The 14,695-nt window shown below is 43.3% G+C and overlaps 1 long non-coding RNA gene across 1 annotated transcript in view; it reads left to right on the forward strand.

Annotated features, from left to right (window-relative positions):
• Window positions 1–7,886: 7,886 nt before the first annotated feature.
• Window positions 7,887–14,695, forward strand: part of LOC126198800 (uncharacterized) — a 163,093-nt gene continuing 156,284 nt past the window's right edge. The window contains exon 1 of the long non-coding RNA XR_007540103.1: window positions 7,887–7,961. This is a non-coding gene — a long non-coding RNA (uncharacterized LOC126198800). The remainder of the gene's footprint in view (window positions 7,962–14,695) is intronic.

Here is a 14,695-nt window from a genome sequence, read left to right on the forward strand (position 1 = left end):
TGTTGCCTGTGTCTATGTGCCTGTGGTTCTGTCAGTGTGATCATGTGATGTATCTGACCCCAGGAATGTGTCAATAAAGTTTCCCCTTCCTGGGACAATGAATTCACGGTGTTCTTATTTCAATTTCCAGGAGTGTAGGTCTTGACCTACTGGCAACTATACCACCTGGAAAGGAACCACTCAGACGTGTATGAAGTGAGTGAACGCGCAGTCCGTGTGATGAATGGGGAAGACGCGTGATCGAGCTGAGTTTGATTGTGATGGCCCGGACGCTCAGCACGAGAATTTCGGAAACTGCACGACTTGTCTGGTGTTTGTGGAGTGCCGTGGTGAGTGTCCTCGACACGTGACGAAACCAAGGTGAAACCACGTCCATGCGTTGTGGGGCTGGGCGGCCACTCCTCATTGCAGATGTCGGACGTCGTAGGCTGGGCAGACTGATAAAACGGGTCAGGCGGCAAACTGTGGCTGAACTAACGTCAGACTTTAATGCTGGGCAGAGTACAAGTGTCTCTGAACACACAGTGCACCGAACACTCATAACGACGGGCCTACGCAGCTGACGACCCAAGCGTGTGCGCATGCTAACACCACGACATCGGCAACTACGACTGAAGGCATGTATGTGATTATCGGCACTGGACGTTGGAGAGTGGCAGTGCGTTGCATGGTCTGATGAAATCCGATACCTACTTCATCATGTCGATGGCAGTGAGCGAATCCGTCGTCTTCCAGGGAACAGCTCCTTGACACCTGTACTGCGGGGAGGAGACAAGCTGGCGGTGGCTACATTATCCTCTGGGGAACATTCACGTGGGCATCCATGCGCCCAGTGGAGCTCTTGCAAGGCGCCATGACGGTCAAGGAGTATCGTACACTGGTTGCAGACCACGTACACCCTTCATGACGGTCACGTTTCCCGACGACAGTGGCTTTTTCAATAAGACAGTGCGCCACATAATAAGGCCAGGAATGTGATGGAGTGGTTCGAGGAACACGGTGGAGAGTTCCAATTGATGCGCTGGCCTCCCAGATGGCAGATCTGAAACCGATCGAACACATCTGCGATGTTATTAAACGTGGCGTCGGATCTCGTCGCCCCCTTCCCTGGAGTTGGAATACGGTGGAGAGTTCCAATTGATGCGCTGGCCTCCCAGATGGCAGATCTGAAACCGATCGAACACATCTGCAATGTTATTACACGTGGCGTCGGATCTCGTCGCCCCCTTCCCTGGAGTTGGAATACGGTGGAGAGTTCCAAATGATGCGCTGGCCTCCCAGATGGCAGATCTGAAACCGATCGAACACATCTGCGATGTTATTAAACGTGGCGTCGGATCTCGTCGCCCCCTTCCCTGGAGTTGGAACACGGTGGAGAGTTCCAATTGATGCGCTGGCCTCCCAGATGGCAGATCTGAAACCGATCGAACACATCTGCGATGTTATTAAACGTGGCGTCGGATCTCGTCGCCTCCTTCCCTGGAGTTGGAACACGGTGGAGAGTTCCAATTGATGCGCTGGCCTCCCAGATGACAGATCTGAAACCGATCGAACACATCTGCGATGTTATTAAACGTGGCGTCGGATCTCGTCGCCCCCTTCCCTGGAGTTGGAGCACGGTGGAGAGTTCCAATTGATGCGCTGGCCTCCCAGATGGCAGATCTGAAACCGATCGAACACATCTGCGATGTTATTAAACGTGGCGTCGGATCTCGTCGCCTCCTTCCCTGGAGTTGGAACACGGTGGAGAGTTCCAATTGATGCGCTGGCCTCCCAGATGACAGATCTGAAACCGATCGAACACATCTGCGATGTTATTAAACGTGGCGTCGGATCTCGTCGCCCCCTTCCCTGGAGTTGGAACACGGTGGAGAGTTCCAATTGATGCGCTGGCCTCCCAGATGGCAGATCTGAAACCGATCGAACACATCTGCGATGTTATTAAACGTGGCGTCGGATCTCGTCGCCCCCTTCCCTGGAGTTTGAACACGGTGGAGAGTTCCAATTGATGCGCTGGCCTCCCAGATGGCAGATCTGAAACCGATCGAACACATCTGCGATGTTATTAAACGTGGCGTCGGATCTCGTCGCCCCCTTCCCTGGAGTTGGAACACGGTGGAGAGTTCCAATTGATGCGCTGGCCTCCCAGATGACAGATCTGAAACCGATCGAACACATCTGCGATGTTATTAAACGTGGCGTCGGATCTCGTCGCCCCCTTCCCTGGAGTTGGAACACGGTGGAGAGTTCCAATTGATGCGCTGGCCTCCCAGATGGCAGATCTGAAACCGATCGAACACATCTGCGATGTTATTAAACGTGGCGTCGGATCTCGTCGCCCCCTTCCCTGGAGTTGGAACACGGTGGAGAGTTCCAATTGATGCGCTGGCCTCCCAGATGACAGATCTGAAACCGATCGAACACATCTGCGATGTTATTAAACGTGGCGTCGGATCTCGTCGCCCCCTTCCCTGGAGTTGGAACACGGTGGAGAGTTCCAATTGATGCGCTGGCCTCCCAGATGGCAGATCTGAAACCGATCGAACACATCTGCGATGTTATTAAACGTGGCGTCGGATCTCGTCGCCCCCTTCCCTGGAGTTTACTGGAATTTAGGGCCTTGTGTGTGCAGATGTGGTGCCAGTTCCCTCCAGGCCTCAGTGCTTCCATGCCACGACGCATCGCCGCAGTTATCCATGGAAGAGGTGGACATACCGTCTATTAAGTAAGTGGTCATAATGTTCTGGGTGATCTGTGTGACGTCTTGTCCAAGAACCCAACAGGAAGGATTCTGAAACTTAAAAACTTATGGACTCAAGAAAGACAGAGACCCAAAGTGAAAGGATGAGAAAGTTTTGGGAAGACAAGAAGAACGGGAAAGCCAGTGTCGCTCAGACAAATTTTGCAGGAAACTTTTCCTCCATCACATAACTGTATTTATTTGTTTTCTAAGATAATAGTGTTTCAGATAACATCTTTTTTCTCTCTGACTTACAAAATAACAAGTGAAACTGGAAGCAATATTCATATGCATAGGTAAATGTAAGAAACGTTACTCTTTCTGCGAAGTTACCTATAGAATGTATTTAGTGATGCACCAGAGTCTTATAATTTCTTTTTAATAGAACATTATTTTTCTCTGTGATGTAGCGCACAAACTAATTTCGTGGGCGCTCTCACTCCGTCTCATGACCAACGGTGGAGAGCAAATTGCGGCTGTCTCTAGTCCCGGATGGTTGTCATCCGTTACCTCAACGATCCGCACTGAAACAACTGTGTAAAAATCAGTTTATATCAAATTTCTATCAGTTAGTACCGTTTAAAGTTTTAGGGGTGGGTACTGGATACTGTATACAACTGCGTTCAGGTGGATGTTGTGGTGGAAAAATGTTCATTGAAGTGACATGCTCATAACTGTACTCGCATTCGAGAGGACAGCGGTTTAATTAGCGGTCGGCCATGCACATTTAGCTCGGTGGTTTCCCTGAATCATCTAAGATAAATGGTATCTTTGAAAAGGGAACGGCTCTTTTCGTTCCCCAGTCCGACGTAGTGCTCCGTTTCTGGTGACCTTGTTGTCAACAAGACGTTGAAACGTTAATCTTCCATTTCCTTTTCAATTCCAAAAATCATCTGACGCCGATTAAGGTGGTTAAACGGCTGCCACACACAGTAGAGTAGGTAAACGTGGTACACTTTGTTGAACTGACCTTTGTGTGGCATTTGCAATCCGTAGGAAACAATGAAAGTATGGACTTATTGATGGTATAAAATAGAAGTAAATTTTAAACGGTTTAGTTTGAATTTACTTGCCCTTGCTTGGTTAACCTGGCAGGCATGTGTCTTACACATATCACGGCGCACTAAAGATGCTGGAAAAGGACTTTTTCACATGAAATTGATGTGGAACCAAACAATAATGTGAATGGATCTCTAACCAAAGAAATATGATGACCACTAGATTGAACGAAATAGTCAAGCTCGCCTTCGAATCAGTTTTTAGAATAATTTTAACAGTTCGTAGGGAAAGTTTCTCTAACAGACTCATGAAGTTAATTACATAATAAAAACCACTAACGAGGCGAAAGCAGGCATTAACCACGCATTTACGAGACTTTCTCTGCTAACATTGCACACATTTTCGTTCTGTCGTTACTTTATAGTCAGTTAAGAATTATAAATAAATGCCTCAGTTTTGACGTGCTATTAAGATGTAAGTTAAACAAAATTGGAACGTTTGGGATATATCACAAGATCATCCGTGTATCGGTAAAACAACTTTATGCTCACAAAAATGACAGCTTAAAGAAAAGACATAAATTCATATTACACGGAATTAGATTCATGAAGACGGTCACATTGACTACTTTTGTTCTATTGATTCTTCGGAAGTAAGGAAGATAAGGGTTTATCGCTTAATCACGAAGTCATAATTGGTGGGGCATAAACTGCGGTAGGACAAGGAAGGGTAAGGGAATCGGCATGTTATTTTCAGGGAAAACTTACAGTGATCTGACTTAAGAGGTTTACAGAAACCATGGAAACGGAAATCTGAATGGGCAGACGGGCATTTCAATTCCGCGCCTTCCGAATGTGGGTATAGTTGTGACACCCCCACGCACCTACCATTACAACAACACGTATCCTTCCAATCAGATACGGTTTTAGATTTTATGTATTTTATTCATAGGTCGATTTAAAAAAGACTTCGCTCCATTATCGCATTCAACTCTTATCGAAGAGGATACACGAACAACTGAATGTAAACTTCATTTATTTTTATCTGATTGTCGCTAGTAGAAGGACGGGTACGGCAAATGCCTATATACTGTGACTGTTCCGTTTATAAATTACAAAAGATGTAATATTTTATTAACAATTGCATTACTCGGAGAATTTATTTCAATCATTTATGTCAGTAATTAGTGTTGCGCACATCGAAGAAAACCGAGTTATCGTTCCTACATTATAAAAAGGGGATTTTGTAAATGATAGGGACGAGTGCATTTATTTCAAGGCATGGAAGAGTTAAATACGCACACGATGTTACCTTAATCGGCATGATGTTTTGGAGTTCCGTATATTTCTGCTTCTCGTTCGAGGTATAAACATGAGTAATGAAAGACATCTTTATATGTACCTTCAGCTGCTTAGAGAAAAGATTTAATAAACATGATTGTACAATCTGACATGATCTTTGAAACTCTAAAGTGTATGATTAATTTTAACGGAATTAATACTAATATGAATTGTTAATATTAATTATTAATATGTACAATTTATAATGCATAGTGCATTCTGCATGGATATTCTTTTTCTGACAAAATATTTAAATTAGTGCATACTTTTCATTCTATAGTCGTTATTCATTAACAGGTATGTAAAATTTTATGTTTACTCTTTATGTGCCACTGTGTAAGTATAAATGTTGATAAGGCATGTGAGCTGTCTGTTGCTAAGTTGGCGTTTAAAATATAAAGTACAAAACCCTTGACACTCCAAGAAATAGGACTGACGTGTATAAGGCAACTCCAGACTTCTGATTACTTTACAAATGTGTTAGTGTGTTAGGTATCTGACGATAAGACGTAATCGAGAAAAAGTTTAGAAAAGCTTTGAAACTATTTTTAAACTTTATTGGAAGTCACAGAGTTCACACATTATACAATACTCGCTGAGTACATTCAGAGTAATTTTCGTTCTCTTTTTTAAGCAAAAGCTAGTTTTTCACGCATGTAAATGTTTATGACGTCATATCTGCTAAACTATGAGTCGTACGATGATATAAGGTTGCAGGTGGATTCAGTGCTATATGTGGACACTGTCTGCAAAACCTGTTGCGAATAGAGTTCGTAGCAGAGAATTAATAAATTACAATGTCATTCCTGATGCTGAGGTTTTACCGCACAAACAGCGAAAATGTAGTAAACGACAAACTTTTTTCCTTTAATGTTTTTGTGTCGGGTGTCAGCGAGAAAATGTTTCGTAAAACTTTGAAATTGTGTGTAAAGTTTGTTGGAAGTCGCTACGTGTTCTCATTCCCAAGTAGTGGATAAATATAGTCTGACTATTTTCATTCAGTGAGTTACGTTATCTCAAGAAATATTCACAGTTTCTATATATAATACTAGTCCTTTCGTGTTCAACTTTTCACATCATGTTGTACGTCTTAATGAGTAGATTATGACTGCGTTCTTTAAATTTGATCAATAATTAGGCTACGTGTAATACTGAAAACTAAAATTTTGTTTCCCCTGGAAGCCGTTATATAAGCCAGAGTTTCCCAAATTATATTCAGCGGAAAGTAAGTGCTGCGGGAAGTACTATTAATAACAAGGCGTTTTTTCTTTGACTTTTTAACGATACTAATTACTTTTTAAATTTCATTATGAGTTCTGTGTAATCACTGAATGAAACATGTTTTTCGTTTTTTTTTAATATTCAGCCAACCTTCAAAATAAACAAGGTGTTCTGTCAAAGTACAAGGATTGTTAGAGTGTTCCATCAGAGAAAAGTTTGAGAACCCTAGATATAGGCAACCTGTAACTCGGATCGGGTGACTGTGCACCGAGTATATAGTTTATTAATGTAGATGATGGATCATGTAGTTTTGGAACAAATGGGTCTGTTCGCAGGCTTTCCTGTATCAAGTTAAACACGCTGCGGCACTCGAAAATGAATAAACACTTGCTAAATGATGGTTCTCGAAGCAGGCCAGGGCCGCCTCCTTCTCTACGCCCCCCCCCCCCTCTCTCAGCCACCTAAAACCCCAACCTCTCATTGACTTATCCTACACCAGCTCAGCTGGCGGTCCGTCTGTGACGACCTCGACGTCGACTGTGTCGATTCAGGTTACCGTGGCCACCTCGCACATGCATCTACTACAGCGCACAGCCCGTGGCGTGTGCCACGTGTCGTGGTCTTGTGAAGTACGCGCCGGCAGGTATATAAACGAGACTGGCGGCTTACCTGACGCAGTGCGGCCGCCGCCGTCGTGAGTTTCGGCAGTCAGCACGACAGTTTCATTGTTGTGGTTAATGTTGGTCATAACGGGTCGTGCGTTAACTACGATGCAAATAAACCACGGTGGGACCAAACATGTCAGGTAAACAAGTCAGCCGACTCTGCTGTTTCAGCGCCCGTGGTAGCGACGATGCCCTGACAGGGAAAGGTCTGCAAGCACAGAAACTGGGCCGCCGCTGGCTGCAACGCACAACAGCCTTCGACATGTCCCAGTATCTGCCACCGATTTTGAGGGAGCAAGTGCTCAACAACCATTTCTGAAATGGCAGGGCGTGGCGAAGGAAGTGTGGAGGCCTGCGAAATGTTTCAGTGGTATTCTCTAGGACCAGTGATCGTTGTTGGCTGATTTTGTAACGGTTTCTTTCTAAGGAATCACATGCTGTTTGTTGTTTCTGAGGGCACGAGACTGTTTTTACATAATAAAGAGCCTCGCGCCACGTCTAGAAGTAGATGCAAATTTCTGTATGAGCGGACTACATCATTGGATCCGAAAATCTCTGGGACTACTCAGATCGTGATGTTCACTGTGTTACGCACCATTCACCAGCTGTGAGAAGCACTCCGCGCAGCTTGACATTAGATACTCTTCCAGCAGCAGAAGGTGGCTGCAGTGTATACCAGTAGGTATATGCAATGACGCACCTCGAAAGTGTACCCCAGCTCGAGCGCACGAACGAGACTACGGAATCCGCCGCGAGACACGAAAGGTGGAGAGCGGAGAGGAGCGACAGCCGGTGTCGGGTCCCGCGCATGCGCCCCACGACCTTGGTGCGCGGCGCAGCTGCAGCCAACCACCTCCACTGCCCCCGTCGGGAGGCGGGACTCGCGAGCAGCCGTAAGAAAGAACCAGAAAGAGAGAGGAAGAGGAAGAGAATGGGAGAAGACGCAGCGCGCCTGCGCAGTCGACGTCGGGCAGCGGCCGTCGGAGGACGCAAGCGGTGAGTACCTCGCGGCTCCGCGCCTGCAGTGTCTGTTCCTTTGTACCTGCAGCTCTGCGGCTGGTGATTACGTCCTACCGCCTGTTCATAATTTTCTTCCTGTGTTACTAATGTCATGCCTCAATCGCTTGCTGTGGTTTGTTCAAAAAACGTGATTCGCGTACTGCTCTATGCTCTTACCGGCCAGATGTGGGGAAGGCCCTGGGTGTGATGTTAAAAGGGCGTCGCCTTGAAAACCACAGCAGCATTTCGAAGCATCGACCCGATCTGAAGAGGTATCGATTCAGTGCTACCCACAACTGAACAGTGTGATCTAAGTGCCATCAAACTATTTTGGGAGGGGGGGGGGGGGAGGCAGGGAGAAGTGATGATAACATTTGTGAAACACCGTTGATACAAACTTTTCTCTTAAAGAAAGAAAAAATTAGATAATAGCGAATAATGTATGCTGTGTAAGAAACTTTCTCAGAAAGAATTAACTTTGCTTTTTATGTAAATCGTCCCACTCTTTGACCATGGTGTGCAGCAACCGTTAGTTATGTAAAGAAAAGTACGAGAGAAGGCTCTGAACTGTACCGTTAGTGTGGTAACTGTAAACCTTAGCCGCTACTTTACGCTAAGCTCGGCCGGAAAATGGCCTACATTTCTCAGTAGGAAAAACACTCTATCGCCATGGTGTGCAGCAACCGTTAGTTACCTCAAGAAAAGTACGTGATCTGAACTGGTACCGTCAGCGTGGTAACCGTAAACATCAGCTGATACTCTGCGTTAAGCTTGGTCGAAAACGGCCTACATTTTTCAGTAGGAAAAACAGAATAAGATTTATTGACGTGTTTCGCCTTCTTGAGGCATCTTCAGAAATCGTGTAGGAACCACAGGTAAGGCATTAGTCACAAGTAGACGAAATTTTGGTGTGCATTTTCCGCGAAGGCACGTAGCTATGCTTCGCCGGAAGTGTACATCAAAATTTCGACACTTATGACTAATGCATTACCTACAGTACCTATACGATTTCTGAAGATGCCTCAAGAAGGCGAAATGCGTCGATAAAGCTTTTGCTGTTTTTGCTGTCTAGGCTGTTTTTCTTGCTTTTTAGTGTTACATACCTCAGTCGGTGAAAACGTCACCCTTAAAGAATTATTTTGTTGCCATTTCGCTGTGTGTCTTGGCTCTGGCTCTGAGCACTATGGGACTCAACTGCTGTGGTCGTAAGTCCCCTAGAACTTAGAACTACTTAAACCTAACTAACCTAAGGACATCACACACATCCATGCCCGAGGCAGGATTCGAACCTGCGACCGTAGCAGTCGCACGGTTCCGGACTGCGCGCCTAGAACCGCGAGACCACCGCGGCCGGCGCTGTGTGTCTTCTCCGAAACGAGTACACGTATCGAGTTGAAATTTATTTGACATACTGTCTACGGTCCCTTCCCGGTATAATAAATAAAGGTCTCAAGTTGAAATTGATACTAAGATCTAGTCAATTGGTGTTGTACCCTCAAGTTAGTGCACTCAAATGATACGGCCATTTATGTCACATATATTGATACTCCCAAACTCACTCGTCGAAACTTCCAGTGTACTTCCCGTTGACCTAGAATTTTGAATTTTGCCAAGAAGAAACGTTTCACAGTACAAGTAAAGGAAAGGAATCAGAATTGTTAATCTGTCATCACACGAAAAAAATATTTGTTTTGTCATCTATTACCTGACTTCCAACTCGAAATTAATACATACTCTAAAGTCTTGTAAGCCCTGGGACCGATATCTTGCCAGTATCAATGACGATAATCGGCAAAAATCATCGAGATCCTCGGTTCCCAGAATGAATGAACTGCCTGTGTTCGTACTTAAATTTGTAAGGAACCCTCCGTGAGCGAATCCTTCTCGCGTCTGCCCATTTAAAAAAAAAAAAATAAGAATCTTTGAAAAGACCCAAATCCGATAGAAATGTTACGAACCAGATATAAGCCCTTGCTCACTACCATCATCAGTAGGCACCTAGATTGAAAGAATTCTTGAAAAGTATTGTGTAATTTTCTCACTAATAGAATGTCCGCTCCCGGTAGCTGAGTGGTCAGCGCGACAGAATGTCAGTCTTAAGGGCCAGGGTTCGATTCCCGGCTTGGTCAGAGATTTTCTCCTCTCAGGGACTGGGTGCTGTGTTGTCCTAATCTTCATCATTTCATCCCCCATCGACGCGCAAGTCGCCGAAGTGGCGTCAAATCGAAAGACTTGCACCCGGCGAATGATCTACCCAAGGGAAGACCCTAGTTACATGGCATTTACATTTCTTTTACTAATAAAATCAAGCATTTACCCTTAAACCTCTGATTCTTAATTCACTGAGAGGTATCTCACTGCTCAGGCTTGGATGTATTGCAGTTTTTATGTGATTGTGAGTGATGCCAGCCTTCGACACACGGCATGTTTCTTAATCTGCAGTATCACTGTAGTCCTTTTTTCTATAAGACCACTCGCAGAGGTCTTTGGTGATTTGTAGCCATATAGCTTTTGTGATCCCTATTCCGGGGATGCCAGTGTACTTCGATGAGACATGGCCGAATTCAGAGAAGGTTTTGTTCCCCATGTTCAGCGCTTTGAAGGGTTTCGAGGGTCTTGCAACAACAATAGCAGTCTTCACATCTTCCACAGCTTGCAACGTACGTTGGTCTTTCTGAAGACATTGCTGAGTATGGGCTACCATCTTCCTCAATCAGCTTCTTCTCTTTTGTGTACTAAACACGTTCGTCTACATAAAGTGATAGTTAACTTCATCAAGAGTTCTGGTCACAATCTGTAGGTTTTAATGGTGTACGTAAATTATAAATATGTCTTGCTGATGAAAATATTTTAGAATTGGTGTGAACTGTAAGCCAAGACACTTTTAATTATTTTCCACTTCCATTCAATTCAATTTTTAAAACATTATGTACAAAACTGTAACAGTTAAGCTTTTTATTCTTGTAAATATGCATTTCTGTATTTGTTTATTCAATTATGTGTATATTGTCACTATGAGTTGCCGATGGCTAAATTCAGTACACACTCAAAGGCCAAATAAAAAAATAAATAAATAAAAAAAAGAGGACCATCAGAACTGTTAATCACTGGTTATCATGAGTTAGGTTTATTGTAGGGGGACCTGTCGTGAGTACCTGGCCGGCATGTATAAATGCGACGGTCACTACTTTCCGAGAAAATCTATGTTGAAGTTTTATGTATACCTCCTATACCAGTAACGCCTGTAACGTAAGTAGCGTTTCGAGCAGGCGAGCCTAGAGCAGTGCCTAAGGTTTACGCCTACCGCCTTGGCGCTATGAGTTTAAATTCAGCCCGGGTGCTACTTTTCTTTTTTAATTACATCGTACAGAATAACATTGCATTGAATATGTCGGGGTTTCCTTTGCTATTTTCCGCGGGACACTGGTGTGGCTTTTTTTCTCTGAGTTTTTGACGATAATAACCATTTTTTAATTTTATTATGATTTGTGTGTTACTAATTGTAACTTACAAATGAAATAATCTCCGAATAAAGGAATTTTTTGCCACTTTTTAATATTTAGTCAACCTTCAAAATAAAAAAAAGTTTTCATCAAAGTATTAGGATTCTCAAAGTGTTCCGTCAGAGCAAAAGTTTGGGAACCCCTGGTACATTTCATGCTGAATTATACAAAAATGGACATTTTCGCAGTAGGAATTTCATAAATAATCAGTCATCACAGCAAATCTGTTTCAAAAGTGTATTCCGTTTCTTACAGAATATCGCTTGCATCCCTTTCCGTGGTAAGATAGAATTTGCGATGGTGTTCAACGTAGAAGCAACCGAAACACAAATCCTTAGAACTCTACCCACATTTAATGAACGCCACTGCCATGCAAGCTCATGGATTTTCCAGAAGCAATACCAAAAAACACGAGTCTTTCGAATTGAATTCCAAAAGAATGTTCTTTCTTAGAACAATTCCGATGCCAACCACGCGTATTTGATCATTTCTGTGAAAATAGGCGAACTAAACTGATGCAGAAATAAAGAATGTATTTTAAAGAATCTTCCCCCGAAACGATTTCTTTATTAGTCTTTAGCGAGTTGGAAGCATTATGAGATCTTCTCTGACAAAATTTTAACCTGGCTATAAAAATCGACATGACAGGTTTGGAAAATTAGAGCACATTTGGGTAGCATAATATTTACGGTGCAAGTACATGGTTTTCTTTCAACTATAAAGATATGATCGTAAAGTCATTCATCAGCCTGCCCTCCCCACGAATTAGTTATGTAAAGAAAAGTATACGAGAAGTATTTGAACTGGTCCCGTCAACACGATAACCGTAAGCCTTAGCCGGTGCTCTACGCAGAATGTCCAGCCACCAGTGCGTTTCTCAATAAGACCAACGTTTTCACGATCCGAAGAAATTTGTGATCAGTGGTATTAAAGAAACCGTTTGACACAATGAATATGTATAGAAACCAAGACATCCTGTTCTTTAATCGACCAGCGCAGTTATCACTCTGTAGAGACAGATTTTGTTTGTAAGTTTTGAGAAGTCCCACATTTGATGCCTGTGTTATGCAGGACGCCATCTAGTTCCCTCCTCTTTCTGACTAGTCTCCACGTCACAAAAAAATGGCTCTGAGCACTATGGGACTTAACATCTGTGGTCATCAGTCCCCTAGAACTTAGAACTACTTAAGCCTAACTAGCCTAAGGACATCACACACACCCATGCCCGAGGCAGGATTCGAACCTGCGACCGTAGCGGTCACGTGGTTCCAGACTAAAGCGCCTAGAACCGCACGGCCACACCGGCCGGCTTCACTTCACATATACAAATCATACAACCACCAGTACCGGCCATGTGGTTTCCGAAATTGTAACATCAGAGTTGATGGGAGTAGCACATGTGGCTGTGGCTAAGTCTTGGCAGAGAGAACGCTTTCTGTAAGCCTGTTGCTGCAGCACAAGTATCGCTACTTGTGGACTTAATACAGCCTTTACTTGTAACTGTTTTTTTCTGGATGCTTTGCTCTGAATGCTTCATACAGTCTGTTATCATAAAGGTCTGTACTTAGGCATTCCTCCTGCGACTTAAGCTGTTTATAATGGCTTTGCTTTCCTCGCGTGGAAAGGTATTAATATGTTCTCCTACCAAGATTACATCACTGAAGTGTACGTGAATTTCCACGCACCACCACGCTTTTCCTTGAAGGTTCTATTTTGACGTTTTTTTCCTCTTAGTAAAAAATTTTCTGAAGTCAATATTTCCTAAGTATTTCTTTATTTCCAGCAACCGGTTTGGAAAGACTTTGCTGTCATCTTCAAGTCTTAAAAAATTTTTGTTACAAAAGGTGTTCATTGTGAGTTGCAGCCCCATGAACACGTTTCGTATCAAAAATATTATAAGACATGAAAATGACAGCAAAGTCTGTCGAAACCGGTTCTTGAAAATTAAGAAATAGTACCGTAGCGTCCGCTGTTTCTCTCTCGCATGTCGTATGGTCTGCACACATTTTTTTCTTTTAATCGAATTTTTATGTTGTTCACAAATTGCAACACCTTTCAAGCTTTTCACGCCAATTAATGCCATAGAAGCATGGTCTCTCCCGAATGTACTTCTGACCATAAATCGGTTCTGGTAGTTGGAGTCAAAGGTTCCTGTTACTGGTACCTTGTGGTGACATTTTCATACAAAGTTTCAGCCCCTAATACTGTGTGTATTTCTGTATATCTCGTCGAGAAGTGAAATGCTGATTTTCATAGATAAGCTTTTTAAAATAGCTCAAAATATTTTCTTTTAATTGTTCATCCCGTATTTCCCCCTTGGGAGCTGAATTTCCAAAAATAGTGATACACGTTATTTTTTGTTTGTTCCAAGCCAAATACAAATTTTCATAGCCTTATCTTTGGAAATGCTTTCACAATGAAATAATTTCATAAAACTTATCATCCCCTATGTCTTCCCAAGGAGTGGAATTTTGAACAGCCGCTTCTTAAACACCGGCCACTGTGGCCGAGCGGTTCTAGGTGCTTCACTCCGGAACCGCGCTGGTGCTACGGTCGCAGGTTCGAATCCTACCTCGGTCATGGATGTGTGTTATGTCCTTAGGTTAGTTAGGTTTAAGTAGTTCTAAGTTCTAGGGGACTGATGACCTCAGATGTTAAGTCCCATAGTGCTTAGAGCCATTTGAAGCTAGAATGTCTACATAACGTACAGCTCTCTTTTATCTCTGCAACTGGTTAATGCGGTCTATTTTCTACTACGTGAACACATTTCACACCACAGCCGAGCCTCTCCTGCCAGGACAAGCCAGAACAACATTGTTCACACACATCATCTGTATCACTATTTATTTATTGCTGTATTTAGTAAATCCTTTGTGTTGTTGTCTAACATGCGTTGCAGTTTGTACACTGTTTTTGAAAAAAGTTACATTAAACAAGTTACTTCATTAGGGTTCCGTATCTTATTCGGTAAAAACGTAGCCATTATAATACTAAACCCTCTTGTGCGCCTGTCTGTCTGCCCGACTGTTATGACCCAAAATCTCGGGAACGAGTAGATATATCAAGCTCACATTCACATCACGTGTTAAGTTTTACGGTCCTTTGTCGGAGTAAAAATTTTAAGGTTCAAAGTCAAAACAATCAAAAGGTACGGCCACACACAGCACTTACTTTAACTTAGAGTTTTTAAGAAAGTTTTTACAAATCTCGAAACAGCATGAAGTTTTG

The sequence above is a fragment of the Schistocerca nitens genome, chromosome 8, assembly GCF_023898315.1.
Source record: "Schistocerca nitens isolate TAMUIC-IGC-003100 chromosome 8, iqSchNite1.1, whole genome shotgun sequence".
Classification (NCBI taxonomy): Eukaryota; Metazoa; Arthropoda; class Insecta; order Orthoptera; family Acrididae; genus Schistocerca; species Schistocerca nitens.